The sequence below is a fragment of the Lissotriton vulgaris genome, chromosome 2_1 (genome assembly GCF_964263255.1).
Source record: "Lissotriton vulgaris chromosome 2_1, aLisVul1.2, whole genome shotgun sequence".
NCBI lineage: Eukaryota > Metazoa > Chordata > Amphibia > Caudata > Salamandridae > Lissotriton > Lissotriton vulgaris.
The window spans coordinates 284,750,972-284,774,557 of NC_141687.1; the positions used below are offsets into that span (position 1 = coordinate 284,750,972).

The following is a 23,586-nucleotide window of genomic DNA, read 5'->3' on the forward strand; positions in this document are numbered from 1 at the left end:
TACATCCTCTCGGAGCACTTTCACATGCTCACTTTGCAGCAAGTCCTGCCGCTGCTGTGTCAGGGCGACTTTCTAGCCACCCTGGATCTCAAGGATGCATATTTCCACATTCCCATTCACCTGAGTCACAGGAAATATCTCAGGTTCACAGTCAACGGTCAGCATTACCAATTCAGGGTTCTGCCATTCAGGGTCACTACTGCTCCCAGGATTTTCACCAAGTGCTTGGCGACCGTGGCGGCACACCTGCGCAGAGAAGGTATTCACGTGTATCCCTACCTGGACGACTGGCTCGTGCAGGCAAGGTCTGCCGTACAGTGCGGCCACGACATGTCGCGGACCATTCACCTCCTTCACAGTCTGGGGTTCTCTCTCAACTACGCGAAGTCTCACCTGCAACCAGCCCATGTGCAACAGTACCTGGGGGCGTCAATAGACACCCAGTCGGCCACGGCGCAGCCGGCCGCAGCCAGAGTCCACAGCATGCAAGCGCTCATCCAGAGGTTCCAACCTCAGCAATCCCTCCCAGCGCAAAAATTCTGTTCCTTACCTGGAAGGTGGCCTTCCTAATCGCTATTACTTCCCTGCGGAGGGTCAGTGAGCTGCAAGCCCTCACAATTCAAGAACCCTACCTGCAGATCCATGCAAATAGAGTGGTGCTTCGCACAAACCCTAAATTCATGCCCAAAGTGGTTTCGCAGTTCCACATCAATCAGAACATAGAACTGCCTGTATTCTTTCCTAACCCAGATTCGGTGGCAGACAGAGCACTGCACACCTTAGATGTCAAAAGAGCTCTCCTGTATTACATTGACAGGACGAAAGACTTTCGAAAAACTAAACAGCTATTTGTTGCATTCTCTCCACAACATAAAGGCAACCCTATCTCCAAATCAGGAATAGCCAGGTGGATTGTCAAATGTATCCAGATCTGTTATCAAAAAGCTAAACGCACACTAACAGTTCCCCCTAGAGCGCATTCCACATGCAAATTGGGGGCCTCCATGGCATTCCTGGGTAATATTCCTCTAGAAGACATATGTAGAGCAGCCACATGGTCCACCATACATACATTTACCAAACACTACTGCGTGGATGTACACTCCAAACAGCAAGCTGCTGTAGGTCAGGCTGTTCTTAGAACTCTCTTTCAGACTGCTGCAGCTGGCACGGGCACCCGCCGGTAAGGAGGTAACTGCTATTTATTCTATGCACAGATATGAATTCAGCAGCCCTCATGCCTCGAACGGAATATGCTACTTACCAGTATGCATCTGTTCTTGGCATGAAGGGCTGCTGACATTCATATCGCCCGCCCTTCTCCCCGGTGCCTGTCGCAGCTGCAGCTCTCAGAAGCATTTTCAGGCATGATCATCACTTTCAGTATTACACTCCATCTCTGCCACAATGGCGAAAAACAATCTGGGGATGGAGAGGATGCCCATGCGCACTGTATTCCAGGGTAGGAGCCACCTATCTCGTGATACTTCGAAGACTCTTCCAGGACAACAATGTGCAATCATCCGGACCCAACACTAGGCAGCGATCTATGCACAGATATGAATGTCAGCAGCCCTTCATGCCAAGAACAGATGCATACTGGTAAGTAGCATATTCCTTATCTTCAGTGCTCTGGTCTGCTCAGCCACAACAGGCTACCTGACTGCCGGTTTTGAGTGTCCCTCTGAACATCTGGAGAAGGTCTTGATAATCCAATTGGGCTGTTTTGTCCAAGAGGCCATAATCTTTAGGCCCAGGTGTTGGCTATACTCTGCTACTCTGAGGATAGGAACCCGACCCAGAAGTCTGCTTTTTTGCCCAGAAGGGTTGTTAATATTTAGAATTTGGGATTTTTGTGTGTTAATGTTAAAGTCCAAGAGTTCTCCGAAATTATCCAACTTGTTAAGTACCCCTAATACTGAAAAGGTCAGATTAGTAAACGCCAGTAGAACATCATTTACATACGTGCTGATTATATGTTCAAAATACAGGGAAAACAATAATAGAGATAAGGGAACCCTACTTCATGCCTCTCCAAATTTGGAAGGGTGTCGCAGAAGTTCAGCTCACTCTACCCCAGCATGGGGCGAGATCTTTATAGCCGCTAAATAGCCAGGTTCAGAATTTTGGTCTGAAACCAATCTGTTTCAGTGTTCCTTTTCAACTTGGCCAACAATGCACTTTGTCGAATGCCGTGTATGAGGACACAAGGGACACCCTACTCACACGGAACCAGGGTACTTACAATTAAACAGAAAACAGTGGTTCCTGTGGACACTCAGTGATTAATAATTGAATATATATCAGCGCAATCGCAATTAATCCGGATATGTCAAAGAGAGAAAAGACATATCAAACAGAGTTTGTAGAAAAACAAGGTAATTTATATAATATATTTACATTGTTTTTGAATCCTGTGCATGGTGCTCCAAGTGAAAGTGAAACCTATCAGTAAGGATTGTGACTCTTTGTGGCATAAAAACGAGGTTTCAATATGTTGTACAGAAACGACCATTCAATTAATACAAGTAAATGTTAGCAGCCTCCTAGTACAGTAGTAAGAGCTGAGAATTGGTTCACTCTGTGTGATATGTCTTTTCTTTCTTTGACATCTCTGTACCTCCGATTAATTCGATTGCATTGATATATATTTAATTATCCATCACTGTTGAATGCCATCTCGGCATCAGCAGACATAATCAGCGCTATATTCCTGGCTTATTTAATGTTGTCTAGTAGGTATAAAACGTGTTTAGTATTGCTGGAGCAATTCTTACCCTGTATGAACCCCGCTTGATCGGGGTCTATAAGAGAAGGCCTGTGTGGATTCCGTCGGTGGTATAGTATACATCCTAGTTCAATACTGATACTGCACTGTAAATGGCGCGCAGTTAGGGGGTTCCTTGCAGGGCTTTGGGATTAGTTAATGGAAGCCTTCCACATATAGGCTGCCATTTCCCTGCTGTGGAGTAATGCATTGAAGAGTCTAGTGAACAATGGAGCTAGAGTTTGTCATAATGCCTTGTGGAACTAGGGGGTGAACCTGTTCAGCTAGGAGGCCTTGTTTGATTGCAGCCTAATAATCAGGGTTATCCCCCTCCTCAATGGTTATTGGTTTCTCTAGGTTCTCTGTATGAGAGCTGATAAGGTCAGTGACTCCCAACTCCCTGAGTGACAGTTTTCCATCACAGGGCTGTTACTGGTGGCTTAGAGTATGCTGTAGAATGCCTGAAAGGCTCTGGCTAGCGCCATATTATCTAACCAGATTGACCCTGTGTGATTTTTATTTGTATTTCTTTCTAATGGGGTAGATTCTGTCCTTGTTCATTTTTGCCCTTGACTTACATGCCAGTGCCTGCCTGTTCTTTACTTCCTTTATAGAATTCCTGCCTAATGCGTTGTATGGCATATTCTACCTTGTCATATCTAAAAGCTTGAACTGTGCTCTGACTTTATTTAGTAAGCGCCAAGTTTTATATGCTCCTGTTCTCTTATGAGATAACTCTGGTCCATTGACCCTCCTTTCAAGCTTGGAAAGTATATCCTTCTCTGTGTGTTGTTTTAGGCCGCAAAAGCAATAAATATCCATCTGACTATTGACTTCATGGCATCCCATAGTGTGCTTACTCTGGTATTTGAGCAATCCTTTTCAAAGAGGTATTGAGGAATTGTCTCTTGAATCTTATTATTGTTCAAAGCATTGTTAAGTTGTGGAAATGCCACATTTTGGCACGGAGTTCCTTAGCTGGAATATTTAGGTTGATGAATGGGGGCGTGATCAGAAATGACTTGGATGTCTATATCAGCTTGTATCATCTTGCTGGCTACCTGAAGGATGCCCCCTCCCCCAACTTAAACCAACCCAACTCAACAGGAACCAACATAAAAACAGGTTTGCATCACCTCACCCATCTTGAGAGATAGTAGGAACCGGAGGCAGCATCTTCCCTGAGTGTACAGAGACTCCCACGGGGAAGTCTTTCTGACAAAACAGGCCACATTTCCTCACCATCCCCCCATGACATTCTAATTCAAGGTAAAAATGGCGTCCTCTCCTGATTAATCCTCCTGAGAAACCCACCCTAGACGGGTAATTAGGAAAAGCATTGCCTTCACCAATGCCGATTTTTCCTATACAAGTGTCAGCTCCAAATTCTGAATTTCCAGGCTCATTACCAGTGCAAGTCATTCCAGAGATTACACCTGCACTAGCTCCAACTTTGCTCCTATTTCCGGCTGCACAGCCTGTGAAGGAAAAGTCAAGCAAGCACAGGCACCACCATCCAAGGGAAGAAGAGCCTAGAAAATAAAATTAGAAGGAATGCCATTCTTGCCATTCACAAGAATGGAATCTGAGAAGTCCCTTAGAGCTAGGTTTTACAAGGCTCAACACTCCTCACAACACCCCTCCGAGATTAAGTATTTACACTTTATCTTTGGATGTGAATACAGACTTGCCCCGTTTCTCGACTCTCAGCCTCAAGGGATGCCCACTTTCTATTAGGTGACTGAACATTTAAGAGACTCAATATTAAAGTGTCTAATCCATTGTGTGAAACACCCAACATTTTTTGACTTGAGTTGCTTCTGTGAATGACCTCAGTTGGTGAAGACCACTATTCAGACGAAAGGGTGCCCCCATCTGTATTTAATCCTTTTCTAGTAAAGGAGGTCCATTTTCTGATGGATACTTCAAACTGCAGATTACTCACTTTATGAATATCACAAGCGTCAGTCTGGATCTGTACACTTTTCGATGGCTCTCCCACGCTGGTAGGGGGTGCCGGTCTCTATCTTGGCATTGCGTGCTGCTCCTTGTCACATCAATGGAGCCCGTTTCAGTTTCATCAGTCTTTATTTCGATAATAAACCAACCATAAAAGACATACTATCAAAAAAATAAGCGAATACAAACTTGGGTGACATAATTAATAACAATACCAAAATTACACAAAACTTGATCGCACAATAAATTATCTAAAAAAGAGCATTAAACCATTAATTCACAACACAGATGACTGTTAAAACATCTAGTTAAAAAGTTATGGAATAACATTTCCACCCAGTTAAAATTTCATAAAAGGAGCGGAAGGAATAAGACCAAGAAACCTACACTCCGGAGAAGGGACTACCCAGGTCTTATCGAGAATCAACCCCCCCACCCCCCCCCCCCTGTCCCCCTGCCCCCTCTGTACACAGCAACATAGTAGACAAGGCTGTGACACTTACCACTGTAAAATCTATTCCAAAGAGAACAAGTCAGGATGATAAGCCCTTGATTTTGTTTGCCCGTATCACCCAGGCCCAACTCAAGAATGTTGCCATGGCAATGACAATAGGTTCCTGTGTGCAGGTTTGTAGAATCCTCAGAGCATCTGCAGCGTCTCTCGTGCCTGAGTTGGAACAAATGGGTTTAAGCCATTTCATCCTTGGTGGCTTATAAGCTGGGCATACAAATAAAATATGGGCAACTGATTCTGGCTGGCCTAAACACAGCAGGCATAGATCAGGCTTAAGCCATTTGTCAGAAAAAAAACTCTGGTAGGAAGGGAGCCTACTCTAAACTGATGATAAAGCTTTTTATCCAAAGGTTTTAAGATGGTATCCCAATATTGTTCAAAGCCAACCTCATGTTTGATTGACAAAAAATCCCTAGTCAAGGTAGGCCTGGTAGTAGAGGAGAACCGTTTGGACTTCACCATGTCCATGTAGGCTGCTTTAAGTTCTTTTTTTGTCGAGAGGGGCGACGTTTCTGGGTTCTCCCACAATGTACCCATCCCCATATCTATCAATGTATTTTTTATATGCCTGAGCCACTTGATCTTGCTTAGGCACCCAACCCCCCTAAAGTCCAATAGGGAATTGGCATATAAGGACAGCTCGGGGGTAGCCCACAGCCTTCTCCACAGTGCTGTCTGCCTAAATCAGGCCAGATCCTCGATACTAAAACATCCCAGATCCAAAAATAGGGGCACCAAGGGGGTGGATTGCGGCAGGCCTGTCAGTGCCCGCATGAATTTGTTTTGGGCAGTGCTTATAGGTGTGATGTCTTCCTGGCCCCACAGTTCTGCGTCATATAGGATTGCACTTGTGACCTTGGAGTTATATATTTTTAGTGCGGGAGCTAGGGGTTTAGTGAAGGAAAGCCTGTGCTCTTTCAAAAGACACCTGCCAACTTCACGTGTTTCAAGGCGAGCACATCGATTTGGGGGTTCCAATGCAATTTCCTGTTTAAGGTTACCCCAGGTAGGTAAATACGTCAGTCTGCTCTAAGAAAACGCTATTCATGTGGACCTTGCCCCTCTAAACTTTTTGATAGTGGAGCACCATAAACCTTGTGTTATCCACGTTGACCACCAACTCATGGTCGCGGCAAAACTCCTCAAATCTGGACAGGGCTACCTGTAGACCAGATTGAGTCTTGGATAAAATCAGAGTGTTGTCCGAGTAGGTGGGTTTTCAGGGCCCCCAAAGTTGGTGCATCGGTGGGGCATATGGAGTAATACTGTTCCACCATGTCGATAAATAAAGAAAACAGGGTAGGGGCAAGGATACAACCCTGGCGCACACCCTTAGTTACCGGGAATCTGTCTGTAACATCTCCGTGTGTGCCCCATCGGACCTGGGCATAGTTATGATCATGCAATTTAACTATCCTAGCTAGCAGGTCCGTCGGCATCCCCACCTCCAAAAAGGCTCTCCACATTTTGTTACGAGGGACAAGGTCGAATGCACACTTCAAGTCGATGAAGGCCCCATATAGTGTACCCCCACCTAGAGTAACAACCCACCAAAATATCATCACAAATCTGAGCACTTGGTCGATTGTGCTGGTATGGGGTCGAGACCCTGCCTGAATAGGTGCTAATATGTTAAATTCCTCTATCCACTGCTGCACTTGGCTCAGTACTAGCCTCGCAACTATCTTCTGGATAGAGTCTATGAGGCTAATGGGCCTCTAGTTACCGGGTAATGCACGGTCCCCCTTTTTATACACCGGAACTATAACAGCACCAGACCAGGTAGCAGGAAGACTCCCACCACTAGCAATGGCATTTTCATGGTAGGTAATGTTGATCACCCAATTATCTTTGTCATTGGCAAATAGGCCCGCAGGAGCACAGTCAAGGCCCAGGGCCCTTCCAATCGGAGCCAGAGAAAGAACTGTTGCGACCTCCGTTTCATTAAACGTGTGGGTATCAGTGTGGAGATCTTAAAAACTTCCAGATTGTTAGTGGGCGAAGAGAATTGGGCCTTAAAAAACTGGGCCCACTGATCTGGCGGGACAAAATTCATAGGTGTGTTAGGTGACCCACCACTTCCCCGCTTCACTAACTGCCTAAAATTGACCATATTTTTATCATTGCTTGCCAAAAGCAGGTCTTGCCAGCGGTTGTTGTCCCACCCCTTTTTTGCTTTCAATTGGGTTGATTTATAATTGGCCCTGGCATGTTTGATTTTTCCCATATCCTTCAACCTGATAGCCTTTGCCAATTACCGGTACGCCTCTCTACAGGTTTTATTGTACCAAGAGGCCATCAGTACCCCTTCCTTCGCCTTCTTTTTGCTGGACTTAATAAAAAAGGTTTTAAGGTTTGCAAACAGATTTTTGTGAACCTGGGGGATAATCTGGTTAATATCTTCCTAGGAGGAACAGCTTTGGAGAAATGTTATTGAGTGGGCTACCAAGGTCTTCATTGCACCCAAATCCCCTTCCTTCTCAATAAGCCAGGACCATCTGACCCTCCTCATATCATTAGAAAGCAGGATTTCAGATCATATGTCTACCTCTGCCCTACTAGGGATGTTTAGTGTGCCTGGGGCTTTAATTGTCAAAATAAGGGGGTCATGGTCACTTTCTGTGCGTTTCTGGACCTTCATGTCGAGAAGGGAATGCCATCATTCTATGTTAAGCATGATAAAATCAATAAGGCTACTCCTCAGCAAATTAATAAATGTATGAGCACCTTCCCTATCTGATTGAGACCTCCCATTAACCATTTGCATACCCCTTTCTAGGCATAGGCCCTTAAGTTGCAGGGTAGCTTCTGTCCATTTTTAGGTCTCGTGGTGTTAACCGCATGAAAGCGCGGTCTCGCCAGAGACCTATTGTGACCGACGCAGCTTTCGAGGAGACAAGACCTGGCCGCGCGCATCTGCCAGAATCGGATCGGAGCGGGTGGCGCGCACAACCACGCGCTCCGATTCCAGCAGGCTGTCACACCCACACACACTAGAGCGTGCGCACACACACACACACAAGCGCGTTTGCCGCCATGGTGCGAGTCGCTGATAAGCATACGGCTCGCACCGCCCTTTGTGCACCCTGAAGTCCTGAAGTGTGCGCTGTGCGAGTCTCACCCCCATCACGACTCACAGCCTCTCTGCCTCACCTGCGCCCTGGGTCACTGAGCGTACGCCAGGCGGCGCGGGCACTGTAAGCACACCGCCCTACGAGTCGCACCTGCCTGGTACGACTCGTACACTCACTTCGAATCGTACCATCTCCCAAGTGAGTATGCGTCTCAAGCGGGATGTGTGAGACTCTGTAGGTTCGTCCCCTGATCGGCGTACGAGGTGCACTGAGGTGTTCAGGCCTCATGGACGGCGCGTCCCCACCTTAGGTCTTGCCTGCAAGCTAGGGAGGGCGTGTTTGGAGCCTCTTGTTACCCCCACACACAGGCGCACACGCAGAGATATTCACGCACGCAAACACACACGAGCGCACATACACACACGCATACACACGAGCGCACACATACAGAGACACACACCACCACCCCTGCCGCACACACACAAGAGCGCGCGCACACACACACACAAGAGCGCACACAGACACCCCCGCCCCCCCCTCCCCCCCCCCAACTACAACTAAGCCCCACTCACCTCATCTGCGAAACTCCAGACTTCAGCCGCCACCGCGGGGCTCTCCCTCGGGCATGGGAGCCCCGCGTCACCACTGCTCCTCTCCTGACTGCTCCTCTCCTGGCCAGCCACTCCGTGGCGTGAGCTTCCAGCAGGAAACGGAAGTCCCGCCCCACGGTAGTTTTCGTCACGCGCTCCACAGCACCAGCGGTAAGCAGGCTTCGGGGGCTTCATAATTTTTTTTTAGGTGTATTTTCTTTGCTCTTGTTTAGGTAGCCTTTAAACCACTTAAAGGGACATTTCTGAGACAGTGAAACGAAGTAAACATGCAGCTGAGGCAGCAAAGTCTTTTACATTGAGAAACTTCGCTGCATTTATCCAGCCAGGTTGCCCCCAGTAAAAAGAAGGAAGCACTGTAACAGCTGTGAGCCATGCCTAAGGTGCATCATCAGAGCTGTGTGAATAATAACTGCTGTGAGCCCGAGCCGGAGGTGCATCATCAGTGCTGTGTGAATAATAACAGCTGTGAGCCCGTGCCTAAGGTGCATCATCAGAGCTGTGTGAATAATAACAGCTGTGAGCCCGTGCCTAAGGTGCATCAGAGCTGTGTAAATAATAACTGCATCAGCCCCGTGCGTCAGGTGCATCATCAGAGCTTTGTGAATAATAACAGCTGTGAGCCCGTGCCTAAGGTGCATCATCAGAGCTGTGTGAATGATAACAGCGTCATCCCCGTGCGTGAGGTGCATCATCAGAACTGTGTGAATAATAGCTGTGAGTCCGTGCCTAAGGGGCATTATCAGAGCTGTGTGAATAATAACAGCTGTGAGCCCGTTCCTGAGGTGCATCATCAGAGCTGTGTAAATAATAACTGCGTCAGCCCCGTGCGTGAGGTGCATCATCAGACCTGTGTGAATAATAACAACTGTGAGCCCGTGCCTAAGGTGCACCATCAGAGCTGTGTGAATAATAATGTAGTGTAGTTCCTATTTTCCCAATAGGCCCTGCGCATTGGAATAACATAAACAGTAGTATGGACGTAGAAGTGCGGATCTTCCAGGTCTCCACTGACTATGCTAAACTTAATTGGGTTTGTTACCAACTAGCTCAGAGGTCACTGGAAACTTTCTTGACTGAATAGGAAGTGATCAGCTTCCCTGGTACAGACAAGAAGGGATTCAGTTTTCCAACAACCGCATAAACATGACAACTTGGAATAGAGTTCCAACGCTTTTCAGCAGTTTTTGTTGATCAAAACTGAAGGCCGAATTCAGAGTTCATGGGAACGCTGTGTGTCGGAATGCTTTTCTAAAGTTATTGTTTCTGTTCAGGGGAAAACATCATATCAGACAGGCTCTCAAAAAATTGGTCTACAAAATCAGGTGACAGTTCGACCAAGTTCGATAATGCTGTAACTTGGCAGGTGTGAGAGTGATTGCTATCATCAAAGTCTGGATCAGCAATGCTCACAGAAGGTCGTACCTGGGTGATGTTGCTTTTATTTCTCGCTCCACTCTCACCACCTAGTCGTAGCACAGGAGTCTCAACGAATGCCGTCATCAGGATTGGTAGCCGCTGGGGACAACACAATGCGTGAGCCGTTATAGGACTTAGCAAAGTATCGATATCCATTGGTACTGCTGATGGAAGTGCAAGACAGATGTCCAACATGCACTCATCTCCGCATAGCATACATCGAAGCACAGGTAAGATGCAGGTCTGCCATATAGGTCTGAATGAAAGAAACCAGGTCATGTTCAGATCTCTCAGCCTGGCCAATCCAAGGACTCTAGTTATTCGGTCCCGGTAGCGTATTGCTAGGATAGTTTCTTCCATCCTTGTAGGAGTCATGTCTGAGTTTTGGCTTGCCATATCGGAGCAGGAGGGTCAAAAATAAAATGCCTGCTACAAGTCCCAAAAATAGGGGTATGCCGCCAAAGACTGAATGGACAAAATTAGGAATGATTCCTAGAATTGCTTTGAATGGTGTTAGCAGTCCCGTAAAAATCGTCTTAAATATGCCTGGGATGCCTGTGGCACTAGACATGTTAAGGAGTTGGCTAAGCATTTCTGTGAAATGCACGGGGCAATTTGTTGATAAAAGGTCATGAATCTCTGATGTTGTCCTTGCAACTTGGAGTTCATACGTCTCTTTTGATGACGTGATGGGCACTGTTGTCTGCAAAAGCACAGACTTCATTCTGCTTAAAGTATCAATTCGTATAGAAGAGACGTTCAAACGAGGCCATATGGGAGTCTCAGTGTCTCCAGGGCCGTTTGGAAACAATGCTTACATACAGCATTTGACCATGGAAGTTACGCTTACGAGATATGCTTTCCCTGGCAAAAGGCCACAACAGCTGTGATCCGTTATTAGAATATAACTCCCATTCGAGAGTTGCTTAAAGAAAGACTCTATCTGCGTTGCAGGTGTGACATGTTGGTGGCATGAAAGGTTGTTAGAATTACCTTCACAGGCTCCGTGTAAATTAATACCCTGGCACAAAAGTATACCGCTTAGTGAATGTTTACAGTTTTCACCACTAAGAAATAAATTTTTGTTGCTGTCACTATAGCATGTGTGTGTGTATGGTAATTTCCATGCTGACTTAATGTATCCTTTACCCAATCGTTCATACTGGCCAGTAGGTATGTATTCAAGGCAATTTTTAAATCGGAAGGTTGTTATCGGAATTGTGATAATCCCGTGTATTATCCATTCAATGACAGGACTTTCTGACATTGTCAAAGGTAATCTCTCAAGTTTTTCGATGCTCAGGATTGTATAGTCTGCTCCTTTCTGTGCCAAGCTGATTTGTTTATCAGTAAGGTTAAAGATGGAAAACAATGACGTTGTGTTGATCAAACGCCAAGGCACATAGCCTGAACGAAGATTTTGCAGCGTCCAGCCTAACTGTACAATAGAACGCAATTGTGACTGGCCATGCTGTAACATTAGCAAGTCTTTGTCTATTATATCTATGGCAGATGATACAATACTGTCCAGTGAATATATTCTGGAGGACAGAGTCATTAACCCATTGTCCACAACAGAAAGTGATTTTTCCAAATTAATACGATCAATTTCTCGTATTTTTTCAGCTGTTTCAATTTGTGTGACTTTCCAAGCCTCGTTGTAAGCCGCATATATACTGGTCGCTATGAAACGCTTTTGACGCTGTTTGCGTGGTCCCAGAATGAAATCACGCAAATCAGCACCATCTTTAAGTAAAGATAAGTGTTGCTTAATTTCAGCCAGTGTGGATGATTCTAGCCATTCAAGGCACAGCTTCCCTACACTGTATGTTGTTACTATCCCTGGATGTTGTCTCTGGGAGTATCTAGGGTCTGGTCTGGTCATTGTTAACCCCTGTGTTTTATTCAGGAATCTATCTTGACAGTTATTCGTGTCAATAGGCCAGATTAACCACTTTTTCCAATCAGGATGTGTTCTGTTTAAATGTAAAAAATTTGATACGTCTATTTCAATATCTGTTGTTGCATTATCAGGTTTTGGCTTTGGAATAGACGGTTTGTTAAGTTCTTTGATCTTAGCTAGGCCAAGACAGGTTGTTTGTTGAATTGTTTCATTTAAAAACATTATTTGCTCTGGGATCATGCAGGCTCGAAATAATGCTTCTAGGCCTTGTACCTGCCAATCTTTTGTACCCCAGATTGATTTTGTTTCAATGTTATTTTTCCAATAATCAAAACCAAATGTCATCATTTTTTCATAAAATGCTTCTGAATATATCAATTTAGTATTTATCAGCATAGTTTTCAACCCTGTTTTATCTAACAGTTTATAATAAAACGTTTCTGCATCACTGGTGTTAAACCCTGAGAAGTACTGAAATTTCTCATAGAATGTTTTAGAACTGCTTTTAGGTGGAGTAGCACAATGTTCCCATTGGTTATACTTAAAAACATTTCTAGGCTGTGCAGATTTATGCAAGTAATGATCACCATAGTGTGTGTAGCAGAACATCTGTTCATAACTAGACGAACCTTGTAAATAATCATGTTTTGTGAATCTTGCTGACATTACTAAATCAGACATCATATTATTAATACTTTCAAAGTCCCAATCATCAGAGAATGTACTAGGTTTTACAAAGTCACTTAAGGAAACCTTGAATTGATGAGGATATTTCAGGATTTCGACCGGACCATATATTTCATAGTCAGTTTTGTCCCATACTACCCCGCCGGGTATTGGAATGGCTGTGACATTTACTGTTGACGGTTCTCTTTTCTTTACGTGGGATGATCTGTGTGGTTTGAGGACTAAGTTGATGTTCTGACTTGCTGTGTCCATTGTACTGTAATAAACCTTCCTAAAATTAAAACTAAAATTAGGCATAGTAGGAGTATAAATACCCCCGAAATAATCCAATGCTCAATTAATGGTGCATCCAGATATACTTCTTTGATTTGATGAAAGAGTTCTGTTGCTTTTTCTTTAAAAGTCTTTTTTATTTCTGGCATCACTTCTGGGTTGCTTTGATCCCCAGAAAAGTTATCGAAGTTGATGAAGTAGCCAGAGGCAGTTCTGGCAATTGTTGGGATTGTTCTTTCAATTTGTCTTTCGGTAGCACATTCTGATGCCACATCATTGTAGACTGGTGTTTCTTGACGAACTGTTTCAATCTGTGTTTCAAGAGGCACGAGTTCCATGGCATTATTGCATAGTCCCTCTCTGTGCACTGCAGGCTTATCGAATGTGATTAGTCTTTCAGTTTGAACCTCTTGGATTGTTGCAAGTTTGGGTATTCTGTTGTTTCTTGGGAGTCCACTGGGCCTACTGTTGATTATAGGCCACATGCTTGTGGTTTTACCAGGTCGATTGATACAACTCTGTTCTCCTTTTTACCAGCAAGGGGCGGTAGTACTACTGATCTTGTTCCGTTGATTGCCAAGACAGGTACTGCTTTTCTGTAAGAAGGCCCAAATTCCTTCTTCACCGCTATTTTTTCTTTGACTAGATCCCCAATCTTTGGAATCCAGACAGGCCTTGCTGGGGCTGGTGGTGCCTCGTCAGTGGTAGCTGGCTGTTGCTTTAACTTTATGTTGCTTAAGGATTTTCTTGTTTCATTCAAGTCCTGTAAAACAGCCAAACGGTCTTTGATGTCAAAGTCTGTTTTCTTATCTTTTACCACTGATACCTGACTATCTAAGTCCTGAATGTGCATTCTATTTCCGAACAATATTTCATCTGGGCTGAAACCTTTTAGAGAATTTCTTGGCAAGTTGTTTAGGCTTAAGTGGACACTTATTAAATGTTTGACCCACCCATCACCCGAACCTAATACCTTCGCTGTTATAGATTGCTTCATGTCCCGTTTTTTTCTTTCTACCACACTGTTCCCTTCGAGGTGTGATGGACAAGAATACCGCAAGCCAACGCCCATGCTGGCCATGGCCTCCTTATAAGCTCGAGAGCTGAAAGCAGGACCCTGGTCAGAATGGAACATGGCAATTGCGTATGTGCCGATAAAGACTCGCAGATCTTTTATAACCGTTCTGGCGTCAGCCGAGCGCTGGGGCCACATTTTTTAAGTGTGTTTAGCCTTAATGATGTACAATGGGACGCGTTTCTCTTGTTTGATTGCGCGGATAGATCGCCTTATGCTTTCTATTAGGGTTTCTGACACTACACTGGCCGGTTCTCCACTGCGATCTCTGTTGCAGTCTTCACAGTTTTTTGCACATTCATGAATCCCTACACTCATTTCCGGCCACCAGTACTCTGATTGCAATTCTCTCAGAGAGTCCCTGATTGTTTGGTGTCTCAGACCCCACCCCATATGTGCTTCCTGTAATAGGAATCTTCTCCTGTTCATGTTTGGAATTACCCTATCCCCCACTCCAGGGATTCGAGCAAAAGGAACGGAGTTTGCATCAATTACGTACGCATAATTGAGTGGATAGTTCACGGGTAGTGTTGCACAGTCGCCTTTTAAGGACGCTTTCACTGCCAGCATGGTTTCCCCGTCTATGTATTTTTCTGAACGCTACGGAAGCCGGTTTAGTGGCCTCCGCTGTGGCTGTATTAGCCAATGAATTCCCTGCAACGTGAACGCCATCACGTTGATGACTCAGAGTGTGTATCACGTGAGTCTTTTGTAGTTCTTTCTGTAAAAGAGCTACCTGTTCCCAAAGCATTTTATGCTTTATTGTGGCACCTGTGTCATCTTTGTAATCATTTTCAATCCAGCTCTGTAACTTGTTATTGTAAGAGTTGACGCAAAAATGCGAATCGCACACGATTAGTGTCGGGAATTCACGTTCTGCATTTTCAAGCGCCATCTTTAAACATCTGATTTCAGCTCTCTGAGCCGAACAGTTTCTAACTGATTCAGTTTTTGTTATTTTCGGTCTGAATTTACCGCACAGCCAGCGACCTTTAACAATCGCGCAGGCTGCATCGTAGGATTTGCTCTCTACGTTGAAATGCTGTACAAATCTATCTGTATAGATTATACAGGCGTACTGTGGGAGAGGCAGAAGTTCGATTGGCAGAGGATATTCTTCTTCATAAGTCAATTCATTCAGTTTTTCGAATTGCGGGGCGAAATAGTATTTCACGTCTTCCGCTCCAAGAGAATCTATACACTGTATCCATTTCGGATCCAGTGACACTGTGGGCAGATTTACTGGGCTGAATAGCGCCTCGAAGGCGGATTCCGCTGTGAGGATATTGATCCTTCTACCATGTGCTAGTTCTCGTTCATTCGCTAATGCAGTTTCTACTGCTTTCACAGTATTTTCTGTTGGACTGAATGTTTTTTCCGCTTGTGTATACAAGTGAGATTTAATTGAAATTGGTACCTTTTCTCCCTCATTAGAGGTCAGGTACGTGAATCCGCATCCTCCTGGGATGACTTTGATTACAAGATCGCGTGTGTTGTCACGTGTATCTAATTTTGTTTTTGCTAACATGTCTGTTTGCAGTGATCTCAAAATTTCTGTGTGTTTTTGAGTCCAGTTGATTGGTTTAAAATCAGGTTTAATTAGTTCGTAGAGAGGTTTAACCCTCTCTGCGTAATTTAGAATGTAAGTTCTTCCGAAATTCAGGAAGCCTAGAATCGATTGTAAGTTCTTCAGCGTTTTTGGAGCTTGGAGTACAGCGCACTTCTCTAAGAAGTTGTCCGCTAGGCTTTTTCCTTCACTTGACAACTCATATCCTAAAAATAATACTGTCAGATGGGCAATTCTTGACTTTTTAAAGTTGAATTTATAACGCTCTGCTGCGAACCCAAGTATAATGGTGTTCACTCTTTTCAAGTGAGTCTCCAAGTCGTCGTCTGTGAGATAGATATCATCTACATAAGATAATGCCTCATCATCATATATTTGTAGTAACTCTGTTAATCTGGCTGAGAATAGTCCTGGGCTGTTCTTGAATCCCTGTGGGAGCCTACAGAAATTTTTCTGTGACCCCATTACTGAGAAAGCGGTCAAATACCTGCTTTCTGGTGCAATATTTTGACAAAAGAAACCATTAGATATGTCTAATGTCGTTTTATATTTTTTCCTAACTATGTTATTCATTAGTGCAGCACTATGCAAATTTTGTACTGCAAATGTTTTGCAACATGCGTTAAGGTGTCTGTAGTCCAAAACTAGACGATATGAATTGTCTGGTTGGGAGACAGGAAACAAAGGATTGTTCATTTGAGAGGTGCATGTTTCAATAACCCCCTGGTATTCAAGTTGATCTAAAATCTCCCTGACTTGTTTTTTAGCTTCTTGCTTAATGGGATAGTGCCTTTGTGCAGTTGGTTGATTTTTCAACTGGATTTTGTGAGGAGGAGAGTCCTCATCCCATCCTACATGATTTTTATATAATGCTGGTGCCTGGGCTACTGCCCATTTCCATGCATAAGTATATTTTTTGTGAATCGAAATGTGATTCAAGAAGGCAGGCATAATCATTTCTTCGCCACGAGGGCACTCCCTGACAAACTCTGGGGGCCAATCTTTTTCAGCTAACAGAATATCATAGCCTTTTGAGAGTTTATCCCAAAATAGACCCCTTATTTTCCTAGTCTTATCACCCTCTATACCAGTGTTATTTCGTATATCTTATGGGGCTCGCTAACTCTGGTGTCGGCAGTTTCAACCTGAATGTATTCATTCGTGTCCACTGTCTCCAGATGACTCATCAGGATCTTGCGGGCTATACTGATTTCTGCTGCACTGTCTAGCATTGTCTGTGCCCACTCCCCGTTTTTCAACTGTGTCCTCAGTATTCTCGGCATGGTTGATTACTCTAATACTGGCTATCTTCTTTTTCGGAAATTGAGATTTTTTACTCTGAGCAGGTTCCTTGTCTTTGGACTTGGTGTGCTCTCCTGGGTCTGACCGTCCTCTTCTTTCCGATTTCTGCGAAAAAGATCGAGAGTGACGTGTAGCAATACTTTGATATCTATCACGCTTCTTCAAATTATCCCTATTTCTAAGGTTATATCTTTTCTCAGAGGGCTCCCTCTGGGGAGACTGGTGTTCTCGAGTCGGAGTTCTTTCCCTCCGTCGAGGAGACCTTCCTCTGGACTGGAAAACTTTTTCCTTGGGAGTGGATTGTTTATTTCCATCCCAGCTCTTTTTAGGAGTGTTTGAATTATTTTTAATAAATAATGTTACTAACTCTCTATATGCCTTTGTTAATTCTCTTATTTTAACTAAGAGTTCTTCACTTGACATTTTATCAATGTCTGGATTTGGTGTGTAGCTGGCTAGAACCGGCTACGTTGCTCCTGGTCTACCTAGTGGACCGAGCCTGGTTATATGATCATTATGTTTTAGGGCGCCTTTAAACCAGAGCAAATGCTCTTGGAATTTTAATGTGATTTCAATCTCCTCGAAAGGAGCGTAATCTTCCGGTGGATCCCCTATATGTAGTAGTGGAATTCGTGTGTTGCGGTGTTTGCCGCTGGAAATTTTATCCATGAATAGAATACCTCTGTCTGCCGATATTCGTGTGCCTCTATCACGAAGACGACTGTGCCACCTTGTGTGGTCAGTCCATTTTCTATAAGTTTTGACGTTATAGATTTTCTTAAATGTGCCGGGATGATTATTGCACCCGGTTCAGTAGTCCCTGTACCATCGGGACCCTGCTGAGTCGCATTTACTGCGGCATCTTCGTCTGACATTTTATTGTCAGGAAGGTTTTGCAGAGCAGGTCTCCAAGGAGACAAAGATTAGGTGCACAATATTTTGGAACACGGTATCCTTCAACGTTGAATAAACCAGAGCTTTACATAGGAATCTCTTCCTACTAAGTTCGGGCGGATTTTAACCTTTCACCGACTCCTGACGTCTATTGGAGTATTTACGGTAGAAAGGGGTCTGTGTGAAAAATGCACGACTGAGTTACTCTAACGTCTTGCGTTAGTTTTATCGCCTTACCAAACGTTGGGCGCCAATTAGTGTAGTTCCTATTTTCCCAATAGGCCCTGCGCATTGGAATAACATAAACAGTAGTATGGACGTAGAAGTGCAGATCTTCCAGGTCTCCACTGACTATGCTAAACTTAATTGGGTTTGTTACCAACTAGCTCAGAGGTCACTGGAAACTTTCTTGACTGAATAGGAAGTGATCAGCTTCCCTGGTACAGACAAGAAGGGATTCAGTTTTCCAAAAACCGCATAAACATGACAACTTTGTTCCTTAGAATAAGAGTCAATCTCTAGAGTCGTGTGAAACAATAGACAGTTATTTTACTCAGTCAGTTTTGTGCAGATTACTTTCACCAAGATGCAGAGAAATAGTGAGACGGGCGTTTTCCATAAAAAGGTATTATTTATTGAACAGTCTTTCTTCTCGTGCAAGAGAAATGAATTGCCACAATTGCAAGACTAGTTATTATAAAAAGTGCGTACAGTAAAATGAGGATTGCGAAATAATACTGTAAAAGCATTGATATGGTTTCTTAGCCATACAATGGTTTAAAATGAATAAAATATATACATTCATATATACATTAAGCTAACGTACTCAAGTGGTGCTTCTAACTACGCCTACCCCAGTGTACCTGACCTAAGCCTAATACTTGGGAGGGAGTAAGTAAGTAGCTTTAGTTAAGTTGGTTTTGCCAAGGTTTGCTTTAAGAATTCTCTCTAAGGGTTTAGTCAACACCATACCTCTGGAATAGAATGTTGGAGGTCTTGTATCTCCTTCCAGGACTCGATATCCCAGTCACTCGCAAGAGTAGTCTGGAAACGCCGGAGCTGGATTTTCTCGGCAGGAGAAAAGACAGCGTCTCTCTCAGCGCGTCGAGGAGGAGGAGGAGGGGCAGCGTCCGTGGGCAGCTTGTATCTGCTGGGCTCTGCAGGGGACAGCTGTTCTGCTCCTATGTTCACCACACCATCGCTATCATCGATGACATTGAGGCAGCGTTTGCTTAAGGCAACGTTGGTAATATTTATACCTGAAAGGTGCCTTGTTTGACGTAAGTTTTTGGACATAAGACGTCAATAAAGATGTCACTAGGAAGTGATCGTCTCTCAGTGCTCATTAGAGTTCTATTACTAATCAAAACATAGCAAGCGGGGCTTTCCCAGGTTGCTGAGTTTTTATCTTGTTGAAGAACTCGGAGTGTAATCTAGGAATCTTAGATAGTGGCTTCTGCTGTGTCATTTGCTCTAATGAGCTGCAGAGGAAGCTGCAGAGGAAGAGATTCTGAAATGTGGCTCTGATCGTGTTAGGCCAGAGACGAGTTTCTGAAATATCACTCTTGATCGTTTATGCCATTATAGGGGAATAAATGGATTATAGCCGTATAGGGGCATAAGGTCACAGTATTGATCGGGGTCCTAGATTAGAACGCGACAATAACTGCGTCAACCCGTGCGTGAGGTGCATCATCCACATTGCTCATGTCACCCAAATTCCTGCACTCTCTACCACACTGCTTTCAAAAACAGCATACTCTTGCACACACTCTCACTGCTCACCAATTCAAAGTTTGCTAAAACATTTATGCAACGCATTGTCATGCACAATGTCAATAACTCAAACTTTAATGCTGCAAGACCTATTGCATTGTAAATGCTTGTTTTATAGGGCATAGATCTAGGGACTGAATGTGCCACTGCAAGTCCTCATCATGTGCTTAAATTACCGTACTTCTGATCAAGCGGTTCAAAGGTGCAATTAAGTCACCCAAAATAATCAAAGTACACCCATCCCTCTGGCTATCTATGAAGCTGTCTAAAAGTGCAACTGTGTCCGAACGCCTCCCTCCAGGTTGCCCACTGGCATAAATATTAATTATTAGTGTGTCACGGTCATGGTCCGTGCATAACTGTAATACCGTTATGTCTGGGCTATCAATAGGCACCATCACATACCTACACCCCTGTTTCTGTCTCACCCAGCAAGTAAGGCCACCTATAAGTCTACCTTTCAGACCCCGTTGGGCATGTTTGGAAAAATTAAAAAAACTCGGGTTGAAAACCGGGTCAGTAGCCCAAGTTTCCTGAAAAGCCAAAAGATCAAACTGATCTATAAACCCTGCCCAGTCGCTGGATACTGTTTTCTGCCAATGCCCTGCTATATTCCAGGAGCCCACTGTCATGACAGTCATGGCCTGCCCTTGGCGCTGGCTACCACAAGTGGGGGAGGGGGAGGGACTGTATTGCCCACCTGCACTTTGGGGCCATAATAGTAGTTGGATACGGCTGGACCTGCTAAGTGGACATCGCCCAAGTCATCCCACCCTTCCGTTCTATGGTTCCCTTGCAGGAGGCAAACTCCTCTGCCATGTCAACCCGAGTTCTTATTGAAAAATACGGAGGCAAGCATGTGGGGGAGCAATTACCAGCAGCCTCAGGCTCCCTGGACAAGGTGGACCCAAATGGGGCCAGACAGTTAGGCTCGGTCAGTTAGTCAATGTCTTCTAAGGAGGTGAGGACATCAAAACGTTTGTTAATGGGAATAGGGTAAACAGGATGACCAGGTGTATGAGGAAACCCTCTCCGTCCAACGATACAGGGAGCGTTATAGGGTCAGTAATAATAGCCCAAGGGGAGAACAGAGATATTGTCCCCAACATCAAGATCAGCAGCTCTCTCCAAAATTTAACGAACTAAGCAAGGAGTCCGGAAACTTAATACCACACAAATACCCCAAAGGGACTTTACGGACTTCCCTACCCAGGGTATTCTGTGGGCCATTTTAAATTCATTAAATAATCGATTCTTGATCACCGTCCTTATACCCAGTAAATGGAGAGCCTTATTTTTCAAAGTTGACCAATCCTCATTTGCCTGTGGGGAGAGCCCGGGAACATTACCTAAGACTACAGTGTAAGGGACAGCTTCCAGTGGTAGATGTAAGTAGTTAGGGCCACACTGTGCACCTTCGGAGCGCGATTGATTGGGAGAACTTGTGCGTGTTTCTCTCATATCTTGCTGCAGCCCCTGGGTACTGACACTTCCCTGGATTGAGGGTACACAAGTATTGGCAATACGGGCAGGTTTGGTGGGAGTCTGTGCCTTGGTAATGTCCCCCCAATTCTCCTGACCCCCACCCCCCTACCCCCTGGGTGGTGCTGGCCCCGACATCCAACTGTACTCCAGCACAGTTTGGTGTGGGGAGGGACAAGGCCTGCTCCAATTTTGTTAGTCTTTCCTCTATTTGGCTCAATTTTTGCATCAGGGGATCTAAAAGATTGGAAATTCCCTGCACTATCCGTGTATGGAGTGATTCCTAGGTGGATATGGGTGGGCTGGCAGCGTCAGCTGGTACCATTATGGTTTGTCTGCTACCTTCATTAGCCCTTGCGACTACCTTCCGTTTAACTCCACAAGGGGGTTATGGGGTAGCCTTGGTTGTTCCCCGGCCTTTCCTTTTCTTTGATGGTGGATCCCCTTTCTCTGCATATTTTGCAGTCCTCCCCCTGGTCAAAACCATCGATGTACATAAATTAATCTCTGGGCTAGTTGGAATGTCTGGTGGTGAAGTGCAAGGGCCCTGACTGGGGTGGCTTAAAAGAGAGGGCCTGTGAAGCGGTTAGATAATCAGCGTATACTAGGGCGGGCAAGGAACCCGTACAATCGCTGAGCGAAGGTGGTAGAGGAACTAAGGAAAGCCTACGTTCAGTTAACTGGATCTCATGGATCAAAACTGTTTCTGCTCTTGTTGTGTTTACTAATCGAACCAGCACCCACGGGAGGCATTGCCAAAAGTCAATTATAACAACACAGTACCTTTTAACCCCTTCCATGCTCATGACGAGCTGAGCTCGTCATGCAGTACAGTGCTCCTGTGCTCATGACGAGCTGAGCTCGTCTTGAACAATGGAAATCATGGATCTGCAGCACAGGAGGAAAATCACTCTAGCAGCGATGGTGTTAAGAATTAATCTGAGGGGGCAGATGAACATAAGGTTGCCCAGTCTGTGACGGGCTGAGATGGGCCCACCTTTGGTCCGGGCTTCGTCCGCGCTTTGTCTCGCGCGCATCCCGTGCCGCAGGGTGAGAGGCAGTGCTATAAGCGCGATGCCCCGCCTCCCCCTCGTTCACGGCAGCTGTGGAAAGAGTGAGTTATGCACTCTGGGGGTAGTAGTCCTCCCCAGAGTGTGGCCGGTAGCTGGGTCTCAGTTGCGTGCCCTCAGGTCCCTCAGCCCTCCAAGAAACTCTCCGTATATCCCAGCACTGTCCCGCTATGAAGTAGGCGAGTTTTGGCAGCAAAGATGCAAGCAGAGAGACTCCATCACTGGAGCCAAAAAGCGCCCCATCAGCGTACTGACGTCTGGAGCTGTTCAGTCATCCTCTGGAAATTCGTTATTCAATGTTTTTCTAAATTTCTTATTTGATTATTTGCGGTTTTCTTCAGAATGTTACTGCCAGAACTATCCGGATTCAGACTGTGTCACGGACTCTCAAACTACTTGCCTATGTTATTTTGGATTTGACCACATCTGCGCCAGGGACTACTGCCAGAAAATGCATCCAAAGACACTCAACGAGTGCAAGGCCAAGATGTTTATGGCCAGAGCAGGGATAACCGACAAAATCTCCATTACCTCACTCTTCCAAATCAATGAAGAGAACGTATGAGACGAAAAAACGTCATGAATTCAGATGTCGGTCTTCCAGAATGGAATCTCGAAGGGTTTCAACTTCAAGCCTTCTGGCATCATACCAAGAACAGCTGGAAGCAGAGGAAGATCTGGCACCCGGCTCCTCATCAATGCCGGCGGCTCCAGCGGACCCGCTCCTCCTATGGTGCCGAATCCAGGGCCACGGTTTGGACACCTGTACCCAGAGTTTCCAACACGGATCCATGTCTGTTTTTGAATGCCATGTTCAATATTTTAACAGATCAATGGCCCCTTCAGGTGTGTTGACTGGCCCTGTGGGACAGTTGCATATTCATTGGGAGGATTTCCAGTGCTTTACTAACAGACGCCATTTATGCCCTTCCTTTCATTCCCTCCAGTCATTTTTGCACCTACAAACTCAACACCAGTGGTGCCAACACAGACACTGTAGTTGACTCTGCCTCCATTGTGGGTAGTGACTTCACCCCCTTGGGATCACAGCCTATCATCGGCACTGCAAACAATGCCCTTATCGCCACAACTACAGCACCAACTATCATTAAAGTCATTGCCTCTTATGACTGATCACTCTAGAAGATAAGCACAGAGGCTGGTTGAGGAAGAGAGGTTCTTCTTTGGAGAAACAGAACCCCCAGGCTATAATCCC

General features: G+C 45.0%; 1 protein-coding gene across 3 annotated transcripts in view; it reads left to right on the forward strand.

Annotated features, from left to right (window-relative positions):
* The window catches only part of TUBD1 (tubulin delta 1), a 239,849-nt gene that overhangs the window by 201,910 nt on the left and 14,353 nt on the right, over positions 1 to 23,586 (forward strand). The gene's annotated exons all lie outside the window — the stretch shown is intronic.